This window comes from Pleurodeles waltl, chromosome 1_2 (assembly GCF_031143425.1).
Source record: "Pleurodeles waltl isolate 20211129_DDA chromosome 1_2, aPleWal1.hap1.20221129, whole genome shotgun sequence".
NCBI lineage: Eukaryota > Metazoa > Chordata > Amphibia > Caudata > Salamandridae > Pleurodeles > Pleurodeles waltl.
In genome coordinates, this window is record NC_090437.1 from 504,790,467 (window position 1) to 504,804,810 (window position 14,344).

Here is a 14,344-nt window from a genome sequence, read left to right on the forward strand (position 1 = left end):
ACCGGCACTGTCAATGGGCCAGCGGAGCGGTGCTTGAGACGGCGGGGCCCAGCGGAGCGGTGCTTGAGACGGCGGGGTCCAGCGGAGCGGTGCTTGACAGGAAGGGCCCAGCGGAGCGGTGCTTGACAGGAAGGGCCCATCGGAGCGGTGCTTGAGACGGCGGGCCCAGCGGAGCGGTGCTTGACAGGAAGGGCCCAGCGGAGCGGTGCTTGAGACGGCGGGGCCCAGTGGAGCGGTGCTTGACAGGAAGTGCCCAGCGGAGCGGTGCTTGAGACGGCGGGGCCCAGCGGAGCGGTGCTTGACAGGAAGGGCCCATCGGAGCGGTGCTTGACAGGAAGGGCCCAGCGGAGCGGTGCTTGAGACGGCGGGGCCCAGCGGAGCGGTGCTTGAGACGGCGGGGCCCAGCGGAGCGGTGCTTGACAGGAAGGGCTCAGCGGAGCGGTGCTTGAGACGGCGGGCCCAGCGGAGCGGTGCTTGACAGGAAGGGCCCAGCGGAGCGGTGCTTGAGACGGCGGGGCCCAGCGGAGCGGTGCTTGACAGGAAGGGCCCAGCGGAGCGGTGCTTGAGACGGCGGGGCCCAGCGGAGCGGTGCTTGACTGGAAGGGCCCAGTGGAGCGGTGCTTGAGACGGCGGGGCCCAGCGGAGCGGTGCTTGAGACGGCGGGGCCCAGCGGAGCGGTGCTTGACAGGAAGGGCCCAGCGGAGCGGTGCTTGACAGGAAGGGCCCAGCGGAGCGCTGCTTGAGACGGCGGGGCCCAGCGGAGCGGTGCTTGAGACGGCGGGGCCCAGCAGAGCGGTGCTTGAGACGGCGGAGCCCAGCGGAGCGGTGCTTGACAGGAAGGGCCCAGCGGAGCGGTGCTTGACAGGAAGGGCCCAGCGGAGCGGTGCTTGAGAGGGCGGGGCCCAGCGGAGCAGTGCTTGAGACGGCGGGGCCCAGCGGAGCGGTGCTTGACAGGAAGGGCCCAGCGGAGCGGTGCTTGACAGGAAGGGCCCAGCGGAGCGGTGCCTTTCTTCTCGGCGGGGCCCTGTTCAGCGGTGCCTTTCTTCTCGGCGGGGCCCTGTTCAGCCGTGCCTTTCGTCTCGGGGGGGCCCTGTTCAGCGGTGCCTTTCTTCTCGGCGGGGCCCTGTTCAGCCGTGCCTTTCTTCTCGGCGGGGCCCTGTTCAGCGGTGCCTGTCTTCACGGCGGGGCCCTGTTCAGCCGTGCCTTTCTTGTCTATCAAGGGAGCCATACCTGGCCAGGACTCCCTGCTTAGTCGCCCTCCGACCGTGCAGTTGCTGGACCCTCCTGTGACGGAGTCCTGGGCCCGTGGGTGTCCTCCGTCACACCCGGGATGGGGCTTGTGGGGCCCTCCTGGTCCGCGCCCCTGCTGGCTGACTTCTCCGCCCTGCTACCCTTGCCCTCCTTTGATGAGGCTCTCTGGCCCTTGCCTGCCCTTGATGTTGTGGCAGGTGACGGGCCACGACTTTGCTCCTTGGGGGCAGCTGTGTCAGCCTTCTCACGGCGGGCCTTGGTTTTACGGGTTCTCTTTCCAGGGGGGGGGCTGGCTGTTCCCTTGCTGCTGGCCGATGTATCTGTGCTGGGAAAGGGTGGACTCCAGAACCCGTGCACAATGGTCAGACTTGATGCAGGGCTGGTGGTGGCTGAGGTGCTCTTCGGACTCTTACCAGATGGAGGGGGTGGGTCAGGTGGTGCAAAGAGATCAAGTTTGGAGAGGAAAAGTTTTTTAGGAGCAATGGGAAGGGTAGGTGCAGTGGGTATGGGAGTGGAGGGAGAGGATGTGGTTGTAGGAGAGTCAGGTGTGCTGTCTATGGGTGCAGGTGCTTGTGACGTAGGCTGTTGTGTGGTGGTTGGCTGTTGTGTGGGTGGCTGCCTGCGTTTGTGTGTTTTGGAAGAGGGGGTGACAGACACAGTGGGAGAGGACACAGGGGACGTGTAAATGGCAGTGGGGGTGGTGACTGCACGTGTGCGGACTGTACTGGAGGGTGTGGAGGTGATGGAAGTACTGGCTGATGATGGTGTGCATGCAGTTGTGAGTGGAGACGTCACAGGGAGGGTGGAGGGAGACGAGGAGGAGGGGGACACAGAGGTGGTAGTGACTGTTGGCATGTCTGCATGTGTATGTTGCTTGGGTGAATGCTTGTGGGATCTGTGGTGCTTATGTCTGGATGAGCTGCCCTTGGGTGTTGAGGTGTGTGCAGGCTGGTCTGATGGTGTGGATGGGATAGGCTGAGGAACAGGAGACTGGGAGACGGTGGAGGCAGTTAGAAGAGGGAGGCTGGAAACAGGGACAATGGCTGCCGTCAGTGCTGAGGCCAGGGCATTGAACGATCATTGATGGGCAGCCTGACCCGAATGAATGCCCTCAAGGTATGCATTGCTCCGATGCACCTCCCTCTCTACCCCCTGGATGGCATTCAAAAGGGTAGACTGCCCAACAATGATGGTCTGCAGGAGGTCAATGACCTCCTCACTGAGGGCAGCAGGGGTAACTGGGGCAGGGCCTGAGGTGCCTGGGGCGAAGGAGATGCCCGCCTTCTTGGGCGAGCGGGCACGGAGCGAAGGCTGAGGGGCTGCTGGGAGGGCGGAGCTGGTGCGCTGGGTGGCGGCTGTACCTGTTGAGGCGGGGGCACGGATGTTGCCGCCACCGCTAGGGAGCTCCCTTCCGAGGATGTGTCAGTGTCGCTGGTGTCACCACGGGTCCCCGTTGTGAAGCTCCCCTCGCCCTCCGTATCACTGGTGACCTCGGTGTCTGTAGCATGGCCCACCGGGGCCTTGTGAGTTGCAGCTCCCTCGTGCTCCGATGCCAATTCTCCTCCGCCTGATGATGCTAATGCACACATGCACAAGAAGATAAAGAAAAAGGGTGGGGAGAGAAATAAAGACAGGTTGAGTGCATGCATTGTAAACACCGTTGTCGGAGAGGACAGACACAGGAGCCTCCAGCAGTACGCCGCGCAATCGGGGTACACTACTCAGTACTTGTGACTAGGCCTACAGGTCTATGGACAACAAATGCACACATGGGTGATGCTGGACCATGGATTGCTGTACTTGGCACCCTACAGAGGTGGGGGGCGGGGGCACAGGGCCATGCCTAAAGGAGGGGACTACACTACAGAAAGCGCCCTGGCCTAATGTCACCCACAGCCCTCCTCCCCCACCCAGGCACCTCCACTGCGCGTAAAGATAGCAGAATGTGCTGGTACTCACCCCCTTGTGTCTGCTGTGATGTCCTCACGCGCCCATCCAAATCGGGGTAGGCCACCGCCAGGATCTGCGACATCAGGGGGGTCAAGGTACGACTGGCACCCCTCCTACGTTGGGAGGCCATCCCCAGCAGTGACTCGGCGGTCTTCCTGGTCCCGCGGCGGATGTCCTCCCACCTCTTTCGGCAGTGGGTGCCCCGTCTGTTGTGGACCCCCAGGTCCCGGACTTCCTTGGCGATGGCACGCCAAATGTCAACTTTCTGATGGGCGCTGACCTATTTGACATGTACAGGGTGGGAAAGGAAATGTCAACATTTTTCTGCATGTTAGATGTGATTGCCCCCCCCTCCCCAACCCTGCCATGTGGCACATGCTCTCATCTGTCGTGCCTTGCACTCCTCATTCGCTCCCCACCCCACCATCTTACATCCACCATACACAACCCAGGCATAGCCCATTCAACGTGCACCCAGTGGACTTACCTGTTGGTCTGGAGGACCGTAGAGTAGCGCATACTGGGGCAGGACCCCATCCACAAGTTTCTCCAACTCTTCTGAAGTGAAGGCAGGGGCCCTTTCCCCAGTCGCAGCAGCCATTGTCTCTTCCAGACCGAGGTCACAGCAGCACTTGCAGTATAGGTCCTCTCCTGTGGATAATCAGGTCTCGAGTGATTAAGCAGATAGAAAATGGCGGTCACGCCCGCGGCGGTGCGTACCGCGGCGGTGCGTACCGCGACCGCCGGCGCACATCGTCATTGGCTCCTGAGACCCATAGGGTTCAATGTTAACCAATGCTGCTTTGCTCCGCGGTCTTCGACCGCCTACCGCCACATGAACTGTGTGCCCAGCTGGAGCCAGACCTGATGTCCCCCATCCGCCAACCCACAGGGATTCCCCCTCTGGTGCAGGTGCTGTCAGTACTCCATTTTTTGGCAAGTGGGTTTTTTCAGACATCAGTGGCCATGTCATCAGGGATGTCTCAGCCTATGTTTTCTAAGGTTTTGTCCAGAGTGTTGTCTGCCCTGATGAAATACATGCGGAGGTACATTGTTTTCCCTGAGGAGGGTGATTTGGCCACCGTGAAGGGTGATTTCTATGCCCTTGGACATATCCCTAACATCATTTGTGCCATTGATGGGACCCATGTGACTTTAGTACCCCCAAAAGACAATGAGCAGGTGTACAGAAATAGAAAAAATTACCATTCGATGAATGTCCAGGTGGTCTGTTTGGCTGACCAGTACATCTCCCATCTAAATGCCAAGTTCCCTGGGTCAGTGCATGACGCGTATGTCATGCGAAATAGCAGCATCCCTTATGTGATGGAACAGCTACAGAGACACCGTGTGTGGCTAATAGGTGACTCTGGTTACCCCAACCTGCCTTGCTTATTGACCCCAGTGAGGAATCCCCGGACCAGGGCAGAGGAACGGTACAATGAGGCACATGGGCGAACTAGGAGGATTATAGAACGGACCTTCGGGGTCCTGAAGGCCAGGTTTAGGTGCCTGCATATGACAGGTGGATCCCTAATGTACTCACCAAAGAAGGTGTGTCATATCATCGTGGCCTGCTGTATGCTTCACAATCTTGCATTGCGACGCCAGGTGCCTTTCCTGCAGGAGGATGGTCCAGATGGTGGTGTTGTAGCAGCTGTGGAGCCTGTGGAGAGTGAAGAGGAGGAAGACGACGGGGACGACACGGACAACAGGGACACAGTTATACAACAGTATTTTCAGTAGCACACAGGTAAGAATCACCCACGCCATTTTACATTTACTTCTGGCCTCCTGCATCTCTACTTTCTGTGTTTCCCCTCAGTTCCTTTTAACTGATTTTTGACTTTCCCTTCCCTTTTCAGAGCTGTATGACCCACAGCGTGACTTCTGCTTTGTTTGCCCATGGACTAATGCTTATTGACATTGGTATGTTGTCATCACAATGTAACTGAACATTATTGCACCGTTATGTGTAATACATTTGTAAAGAATACAAGCAGACTCCTGAAATTTGAAGTGCAATTGGTGATTTATTTTAAGTGCTGCATATAGGTCCATGATAGTAAAACGGTGATGGGTGGGGGTGGAGTAATGTCCATGGCAGAGTACAGTTCTCAGTTGCACAGGTGCATTGTCCATATGCCTGTGGAAGGATGGAGCAGGGGCAGTTCAAGGTTGGACAGGGTGACAATGTGGGACAGTGGGATGACATCAGGGGGTATCTTATGCTGGCGGGGGTCTTGGCATCCTACTCTGTCTTCTTGTGTGATCTCAGGTTCCGCTTGCGGGGTGGTTGATCTTCAGCAGGAGGTGGGGTTCTGGTGGCCTGTCGTGCTGTGGGGGCCTCCTGTCCACTAGCGCCGGCGGAGGTGGTAGGCTGTTCGTCGTCCGGGCTAGTGACAGGGGCCCTTTGGGGTGCCACATGGTCCCGCAATGTGGTGACTATCTGGTTGAGGGCCAGGACGATGGTCCCCATTGCAGTACCGATGTTCCTGAGTTCGTCTCTGAACCCCATGTACCGTTCCTCCTGCTGTGCCTGGATCTCCTGGAACCTGGCCAGTACCGTCGCCATCGTCTCCTGGGAGTGGTGGTATGCTCCCATGATGGTGGTGAGGACCTCTTGGAGAGTGGGTTCCCTGGGCCGGTCAACCCCCTCTTGCACAGCAGCCCTCCCAGTTCCCCTGTTTCCCCGGGCCTCTGTCCCCTGGACGGTGTGCCCACTACCACTGCCCCCAGGTCCCTGTTGTTGTTGGGGTGGTGGGTCAGCCTGGGTGCCCTGTAGTGGCGGACACACCGCTGATTGACACGTCCTGGAGACAGAGGCATGGGCCCGCTGGGTGGGAGCTGTGCTGGTATTCCCAGAGGGGGTTGGGTCTGCTGTGGCCTGTGTCTGTGTGTGGGGAACCGACTGTCCAGAGGTCCCCGATGGTCCGGGCTGGTCATCAGGTTCTAGGTCGACAGAGCTGCTGTCATCACTGGGGGCCTGTTCTGGGGGCGGGATGGACATATCTGGACCCTCCTGGCCGGTGTGTTGGTGTTCGGGCCCTGCAGGGGTAAAAGAGTATGGTTATTGCTTCTGTGTGTGCCATGGCGTGCGATTTGTGGGTGCCCTTGTCCCCCAGTGCTGGCATTCCCTTGTGGGAGGAGTTGTGAGGGTGGTTTGTGGGGGGGGATGGGTATGTGCAGTGGTCATGCTTAGGTGATGGGTGTCCATGGTTTGTGTTGGCATTCAGGGATTGGTGTTGTGTTGGGTGGGTTGTGCTGGTGAGACATTGGCAGGGAGGATGTGTGCTGGGGGTTGGGGGTGAGGGTGGGTGTGTGGGTTGGCATGCTGGTGGTTGGGGGGGGGTGAAGTAGTTGGGATTAGACTTACCAGAGTCCATTCCTCCGCCTACTCCAGCGAGGCCCTCAGGATGCAGGATGTTCAAGACCTCTTGCTCCCATGCTGTGAATTTGGGTGGAGTGGGTGGGGGTCCGCCGCCAGTCTTCTGCACAGCGATGTTGTGTCTTGACACCATCGATCGCACCTTCCCCCGTAGGTCGTTCCAGCGCTTTCGGATGTCTTCCCGGTTTCTGGGATGCTGTCCCACAGCGTTGACCCTGTCGACGATCCTTTGCCATAGCTCCGCCTTCCTGGCTATTGTGGTGTGCTGCACCTGTGTGCCGAATAGCTGGGGCTCTACCCTAATTATTTCCTCCACCATGACCCTGAGTTCTTGGTCCGAGAACCTGAGGGGTCTTTGGGGTGCCATGGGGTGGTGTGGGGTGGTGTTTGTGGTGATGAGTGTGGTGTGTGTGGTGGTGTGTGGTGTTTTGTACGTGGATGTAGTGTGGGTGATGATGTTGTGTTCCTCTGTGTGTTGGGGTTTTCGATAGCTGTGCTCTCTCTCTCTCTCTCTCGCCTTCTCTCCGAATTTCTAGTAGTGGGGGTTTGTGGGTGATGTGGGTGTGTGTTTTATAGTTGATTGGATGTGTGGGAGTGGTGTTTGTATGTGTATCAGGTGTGTGTATTTCAAATTGTCCAATGTGGCTGTGTTTTGGAGCTGGGTGTGTATTTTGACCGCGGCGGTGTGTACCGCCAATGGAATACCGCGGTTAAATGACCGCCGCGTGGATTCGTGGGTCGTAATGGCATGGGCGTGTTTGTGTTGGCGTGACGGTGGAGGTTTGGTCATCTCCAGTTTATCGCTGACCGCTGATGAGGCGGCCTTCCGTGGATGTCGGGTTTTTGGCGGTTTGGCAGTTGTGGGTCAGAATGACCGTGGCGGTTTACCGCGGCGGTAGAATGCGGTCTTCTGACCGGCGGTAAGAGCCTTTTACCGCCGAGGTCAGAATGACCCCCTTAGTTTGTGTTGAGATTTGTTGAAGGGTTGAGACCTGAAGTTGGTAGCATGCTTAAGAGTCATTTGATTTGTTGGCAAGCAAAACAAGTTGATGAAGTGCTGCAGTTTGCTAAATATTGCAGTGACGAGACTGAAATGAAGCAGAAGAGATTGAAAGAAAAGGCAATGGTGATGCAGATTAAAGCAGCACAATCAGGGATGTCAAGGATCCAGGGATCAGAGTCAGGGAATGGCAAGAGGCAGAGGGTGTGGTGGTTTTGGAAATGGAAATTGTGAAGTGTTGATCTGAATTCTAATGTTAATTCAGGTGATACACAGACAATCAAGATGATGCTACCTTGTCATGCTTGTAGTGATAGAGGTAATTGGAAAAAGGAGTTTCCAATGGTGGTACAGGAAGGTGTTGTGCAGATGAATGAACAAAATCAATTTCCAAATTTGACAGTACAGAGAATTCAGAATACTAATTTAAATGTTCTGAATACCAATAATCAAATGCAGATTCCACAGAAAATGCAAATTCCCCAACAACCAATGCAGGTGCCACATTTTCAGGTACTACAGCAAAAGCAAATGCAACCGCAGATGTAAATGATGCCACAGCAGCGAATGCAAATACCTCAAGCTCCAGTGGCACAGAAGAACAGCAAGTAGTTCCTCAGCAGAACAGGGGAAAAAAGTTATGTCAAAATAATGAACCATGCATACAGCAGTTTCCTTTACATAGTGAGGATCAATCGAGTGATGAAATTGTGAGTGAGAGTTTGGATGAAGAAGAATGTATGCGAGCAGCTTCATTAGAGGTGGATCAGAGTGGTCCTTATGTAAATGGAACAGTAATGGGTCGTGATACTTCTTTCCTGGTTTACACAGGGGCTACACACTCTACTTTAAGAACTGCAGAAGTTCCTAATGTGCCACTTTCTGGGAGTATAGTACAGGTTGTAGGAGTAGCAAATCAGCAGCTAACAAATCCAATTACTCGACTGGTTCCTTTTAAAATTGGTAATTTTGAAGGTATGCACAGATTCGTGGTCTGTGATTCAAGTCCAGTTAGTCTTTTGGGAAGATATTTGCTGTGCAAAATGATATGTAAGATTCCTTGCTCAAATGATGGAATTTGCATCCTAATAAATAGCGATGATGAAGAATCTTGTTTACCAACTGGAATTTGTAATTTGATTAATGAAGAGTTTCCATTGATTACTCTTTATCCTGCATTTACAATATGGGACCTGCCAATTGACTTACATGATACAGTTATGTCCAAAGCTTTGGATCTTTCTGGGAAAGATATTGGTCTAATTAAAGGAGTTGAACCAGTTAAAGTCACAGTGAAACATAATGCCCTTTTTCCCAAAGACTCTCCAGTATCACATGTAAACATGTGTAATTGAAGGAGAGACTCTTGTAATTTCAGATTTCTTCAACTCCTTTGCCGCCAGGCCTTTTCCCCCTCAGATGCCAGGCCTTTTTTTGGCTATTTGGGGCAGTTCACGCTCAGGCCCTCATAACTTTTTGTCCACATAAGCTACCCACGCCAGATTTGCGTCCTTTTGTCCAACATCCTAGGGATTCTAAAGGTACCCAGAGTTTGTGGGTTCCTCTGAAGGAGACCAAGAAATTGGCCAAAATACAGCACAAATGTATTTTATTTTTTAAATGGGAAAAAAGGCTGCAGAAGAAGGCTTGTGTTTTTTTCCCCCTGAAAATGGCATCAACAAAGGGGTTGCAGTGCTAAAATCACCATCTTCCCAGGTTTCAGGAACTGGTAGAATTGAATCAGAAAACCCAATTTTTCAACACAATTTTGGCATTTTACTGGGACATACCCCATTTTTAATTTTATGTGGGTTTCAGTATCCTTCCAGTTAGTGAAACAAATGGGTGTGAAACCAATGCTGGATCCCAGAAAGCTAAACATTTCCGTAAAGAAGACAAAATTCTGAATTCAGCAAGGGGTATTTGTGTTTCCTACAGAAAATAACAGCTGAAATCAAAAATATTCAAATTGAGCGGAAGAAAACCACAATTTTTCTCCACATTTTACATTAATCTGTAACATTTTCCTTCAATGTCAAATTTTTGAAAGCAATATACTGTTACGTCTGCTAGACATTTCTGGTTGTGAGAATATATAGGGTTTGTAGGTTCATCAAAACCCTAGATACCCAGAGCCAATAAATGAGCTGCACCTTGCAATGGGTTTTCATACTAAACCGGATATACAGCGATTAATTTGGTGAAATATAAAGAGTGAAAAACAGGTATCAAGAAAACCTTTGTGTTTCAAAGGTTTGCACAAGATAAGGTGTTGAGAAGCAGTAGTTATTTTCACATCTCTAAATTCTGGGGTCCCCACACTAGCATGTGAATTACAGGGCATTTCTCAAATAGACGCCTTTTTTACACACTGTCTTACATTTGGAAGGAAAAAATGTGGAGAAATACAAGGGACAATAACACTTGTTTTGCTATTCTGTATTCCCCCATGTCTCCTGAGAAAAATGGTACCTCACTTGCCTGTGTAGGCCTACTACCTGCAAAAGGAAACAGAACATGGACACATCACATTTTTACATTGAAAACTGATGTGTTTTTTGAAAAGTGCCTAGCTGTGGATTTTGATCTCTAGCTCAGCCGGCACCTAGGAAAACCTACCATACCTATGCATTTTTTTGAACTAGACACCTAGGGGAATCCAGGATGGCGTGACTTGTGGGACTCTCACCATGTTCTGTTACCCAGAATCCTTTGCAAACCTCAAAATATGGCTAAAAAAACACTTTTTCCTCACTGGAAGTCCCCCAAAACACAACGTGGACACATCACATTTTCCCCCCAAAAACAGACCTGTTTTTTGCAAAGTGCCTAGCTGTGGATTTTGGCCTCCAGCTTAGCCAGCACCTAGGGAAACCTACCAAACCTGCAAATTTTTGAAGATTAGAGACCTAGGGGAATCCAAGATGGGGTGACTTGTAGGGCTCTCACCAGGTTCTGTTACCCAGAATCCTTTCCAAATTTGGCTAAAAACACACTTTTTCCTCACATTTCGGTGACAGAAAGTTCTGAAATCTGAGAGGAGCCACAAATTTCCTTCCAACCAGCGTTCCCCCAAGTCTCCTGATAAAAATGGTACCTCACTTGTGTAGGTAGGCCCAGGGCCCGTGACAGGAAATGCCCCATACACAACGTGGACACATCACATTTTCCCACTGAAAACAGGGCTGTTTTTTGCAAAGTGCCAAGCTGTGTATTTTGGCCTCTAGCTCAGCCAGCACCTAGGGAAACCTACCAAACCTGCAAATTTTTTAAAACTAAACACCTAGGGAAATCCAAGATGGATTGACTTGTGGGGCTCTCACCCGGTTCTGTTACCCAGAATCCTTTGCAAACCTCAAAATATGGTCAAAAAACACTTTTTCCTCACATTTCTGTGACAGAAAGTTCTGGAATTTGAGAGGAGCCTCAAATTTCCATCTCCCCAGTTTTACCCCAAGTCTCCCGATTAAACTGGTCCCTCACTTGTGTGGGTAGGCCTAGTGCCCGCGAAAGGAAATGCCCGAAAACACTATGTGGACACATCAAAATGATCAAATACTAACTGTTTTTGTGGGGGGACCTGCGTTTTTGGTCCTGGGCTCAGCAGCCATATAGGGAAACCTACCAAACCCAAACATTTCTGAAACCTAGACACCCAAGGTAATCCAGGGAGGTGTGACTTGCGTGGATCCCCAATGTTTTCTTACATAGAATCCTCAGCAAACCTCAAATTTAGCTAAAAAAACTAATTTTTCCCATATTTTTGTGTGGGATCACCGCACCAGGACAGATTTCCTACCACCCAACATTCCCCTCAGTCTCCCGATAAAAATGATACCTCACTTGTGTAGGTGGGCCAAGTGCCTGTGACAGGAAAGTGCCAACAACATGTTAAAATTGAGGGGGAACCAAAGTATTTCAAAAGGGCAGTTTGAAAAAAACATTTTTAGGCTGACAAGTAGGGCAAACTTTTTATCGGTATAGATGAGACAATGCTGGGTGGTAGCAATTTTTGGGATTTCAGCAGATTCCGGAAGGTTCCATCACTAAAATGTGAAAATAAATGTGATTTCCAGCAAAGTTGGAGGTTTGCAGGGCATTGTGGGTAAGAAAATGGTGCGGGTGCAAGTTAAGCACACCACCCTGGACTCACCTAGATGTTTAGTTTTCAGATGTGTCTAGGACTTGTGGATTTTTTTACATGGCAGCGTCCCAAAGTCCAAAAAGTGCAACCTTTAACATTCCAAGTGGGACGATTCTGACAGTTAGCCAATCTCTCATGGCCCCAATGTAAAACCAAAACCCCAAATAATCAAATGTCCTCTTGCTTGCCGTGGTATAAGATGTTTAGTGTGCGGGGGGAGAGCTGAAAGACTGTTACCCCCTTCAATTGGGATGGGGGCATAACCATGCCTATACTGGATGGTAGCCACCACCACACTTTTTTTTTCTCCCTGGTATCTAGTTGACTTTCTGCCCCCCTGGGGTGTGGATCAGGGGTAATTGCCCCATCTGCCCACCGGTGGGCAGACCAACTTTGGCCCCATTTCTTTGGGGTGGGGTTAGGGCCATACCCCCATCCTCTTATTTTGAAAAAAATATATTCCCTGGTCTCTGGTGGGCTTTCTGGTCCCCTTGGGGGCAGATGGGCCTTCCAAAAATATGCTGATCTGCCCACAGTGGGCGCAGATAAGGCCAACAGTAATGTGCCCCAATGGGGAGCAACCCTTGCCCAAGGGGCTGCCCCCCCAAACAAAACACACAAATACACACACACTAATCCCTGGTGCCTAAGCGGTTTCTGCCCCCCCACCCCCGGGGGCAGATCGGCCTAATAGAAATAGGCCGATCTTCCCCCAAGGGAAGCAGTAATGGCCTAAAGTAAACCCCCCCCCAGGAGAGCGACCCTTGCCTAAGGGGTCTCTCCCCTTGCGTGAAATTGGTGCAAAAAAAAGATCCCTGGTGCCTAGTGGTTTCTGCCCCCCTTGGGAGCAGATCGGCCTAATAAAAATAGGCTGATCTGCCCCCAAGGGGGGCATAAATGGCCTAAATACAATTCCCCCCCCAGGGGTCACCCCCACATGTAAAAAATAAAAAAAATAAAAGAAATATATAACCCTGGTGTCTAGAGGGTTCTGCCCCCGGAGGGTAGAAAAGGCCTAAAAATATTTTGCCCCCGAGGAGCTGCCCTTGCCCAAGGGGCTGCTCTCCTAATTCAATAATATAAAGAAAAAAATCCCTGGTGACTAGTGGTTTCTGCCACCCTTTGGGGCAGATTGGCTTAATAAAAATAGGCCGATCTGCCCCCAAAGGGGGCAGAAATGGCATAAAAAGTAAGTTTGCCCCTCGGGGAGCAACCCTTGCCTAAGGGGTCACTCCCCACATATAAAAAAAATAAAACAAACAAATAAAAAGTTATCTCTGGTGTCTAGTGTTTTCTGCCCCCTCTGGGGGCAGATCGGCCTAAATATAATAGGGGGGGCAGAAATGGCCTAAAAATACTTTGCCCCCCTGGGGAGCGGCCCTTGCCCAAGGGGCCACTCCCCTCATTCCAAACTATAAATATACCTCCCTGGTGTACAGTGGGCATTTCTGCTGCCCGATCGCGATGCAGAAATGCAGAGAAAGGCATCAAAGGAAAGGAAAGGATGCCTCTCTCTGCCCCTCCATATGATCGGAGGAAGGATGCTTTTGCATTTCTCCTCTGATCCGCGCTGGAAGCTGAGGTCAGCACGCGATCGCGCAATGATGTCATCAGACGCCACTTGGGGGCCAGGGGAGCAGGAGTGGAAGGAGAAGCAATTCCCCTTCTATCCCTGCCCCGGGGAGGGGGTGCGAGGCCCCCAGGGGAGTGCTAGCATTTCCCCCGAGGGCCCCTAATTGGAAGTAACAGTTACGTCCTGGGCACCTGAGCGGTGTTGCCCAGGACGTAACCGTTGCGCCCAGGGCACCCAGCAGGTTAAGCATGGTGTTTTGAAAGCAGTGCTGAGCCATGTAATTCACCTATTATGGGTTTGCAAAAAGCAAGTGGGAAATTCAGAATTGTTCAGGATTTGAGAAAAATTATTGATGATGTGTTCCCAATTCCATGTGACGCTGAATGGCTCACAGTAGTGGACTTGTCACAAGCATGAGGATAGGCAGTTTCTCTTCTGTTTTGAATTCTGCAATCATGTGTATTTTTGGTGCAGGATCCCAAAAGGCTTTTCAAATTCCCTGCCCATATTTAATCAGGTGTTTAAAAAGAATTTGGAATAATTGGAAATGCCTTTCCAATCAACATTGGTTTAGTACATTGATGATTTACTTGTTGCTTCAAAGACACAGGAAGCATGCAGACAGGATACTATTGCCTTATTGAATCATTTGGGTGAGAATGGACATAAAGGCCCTCATTACAACCCTGGCGGTCTTTCACCGCCAGGGCTGTTTTTTCCGAAGCACCGCCAACAGGCTGGCGGTGCTTCCCTGGGAATTACAACCACCAGCGGTTTCCCGCCACTTTTGTCCCAGCGGTTAAAACCCCCCCAGGCAGCGCTGCTTGCAGCACTGCCCAGGGGATTACGAGTCCCCCTCCCGCCAGCCTTTTCATGGCGGTTTGAACCGCCATGAAAAGGCTAGCAGAAAGGGGAGTCGCTGGGCCCCTGGGGGCCCCTGCACTGCCCATGCCACTGCATAGCAGACAGTGAAAAGCGCGACGGGTGCAACTGCACCCGTCGCACAGCCACAACACCTCCGGCTCCATTTGGAGCCGG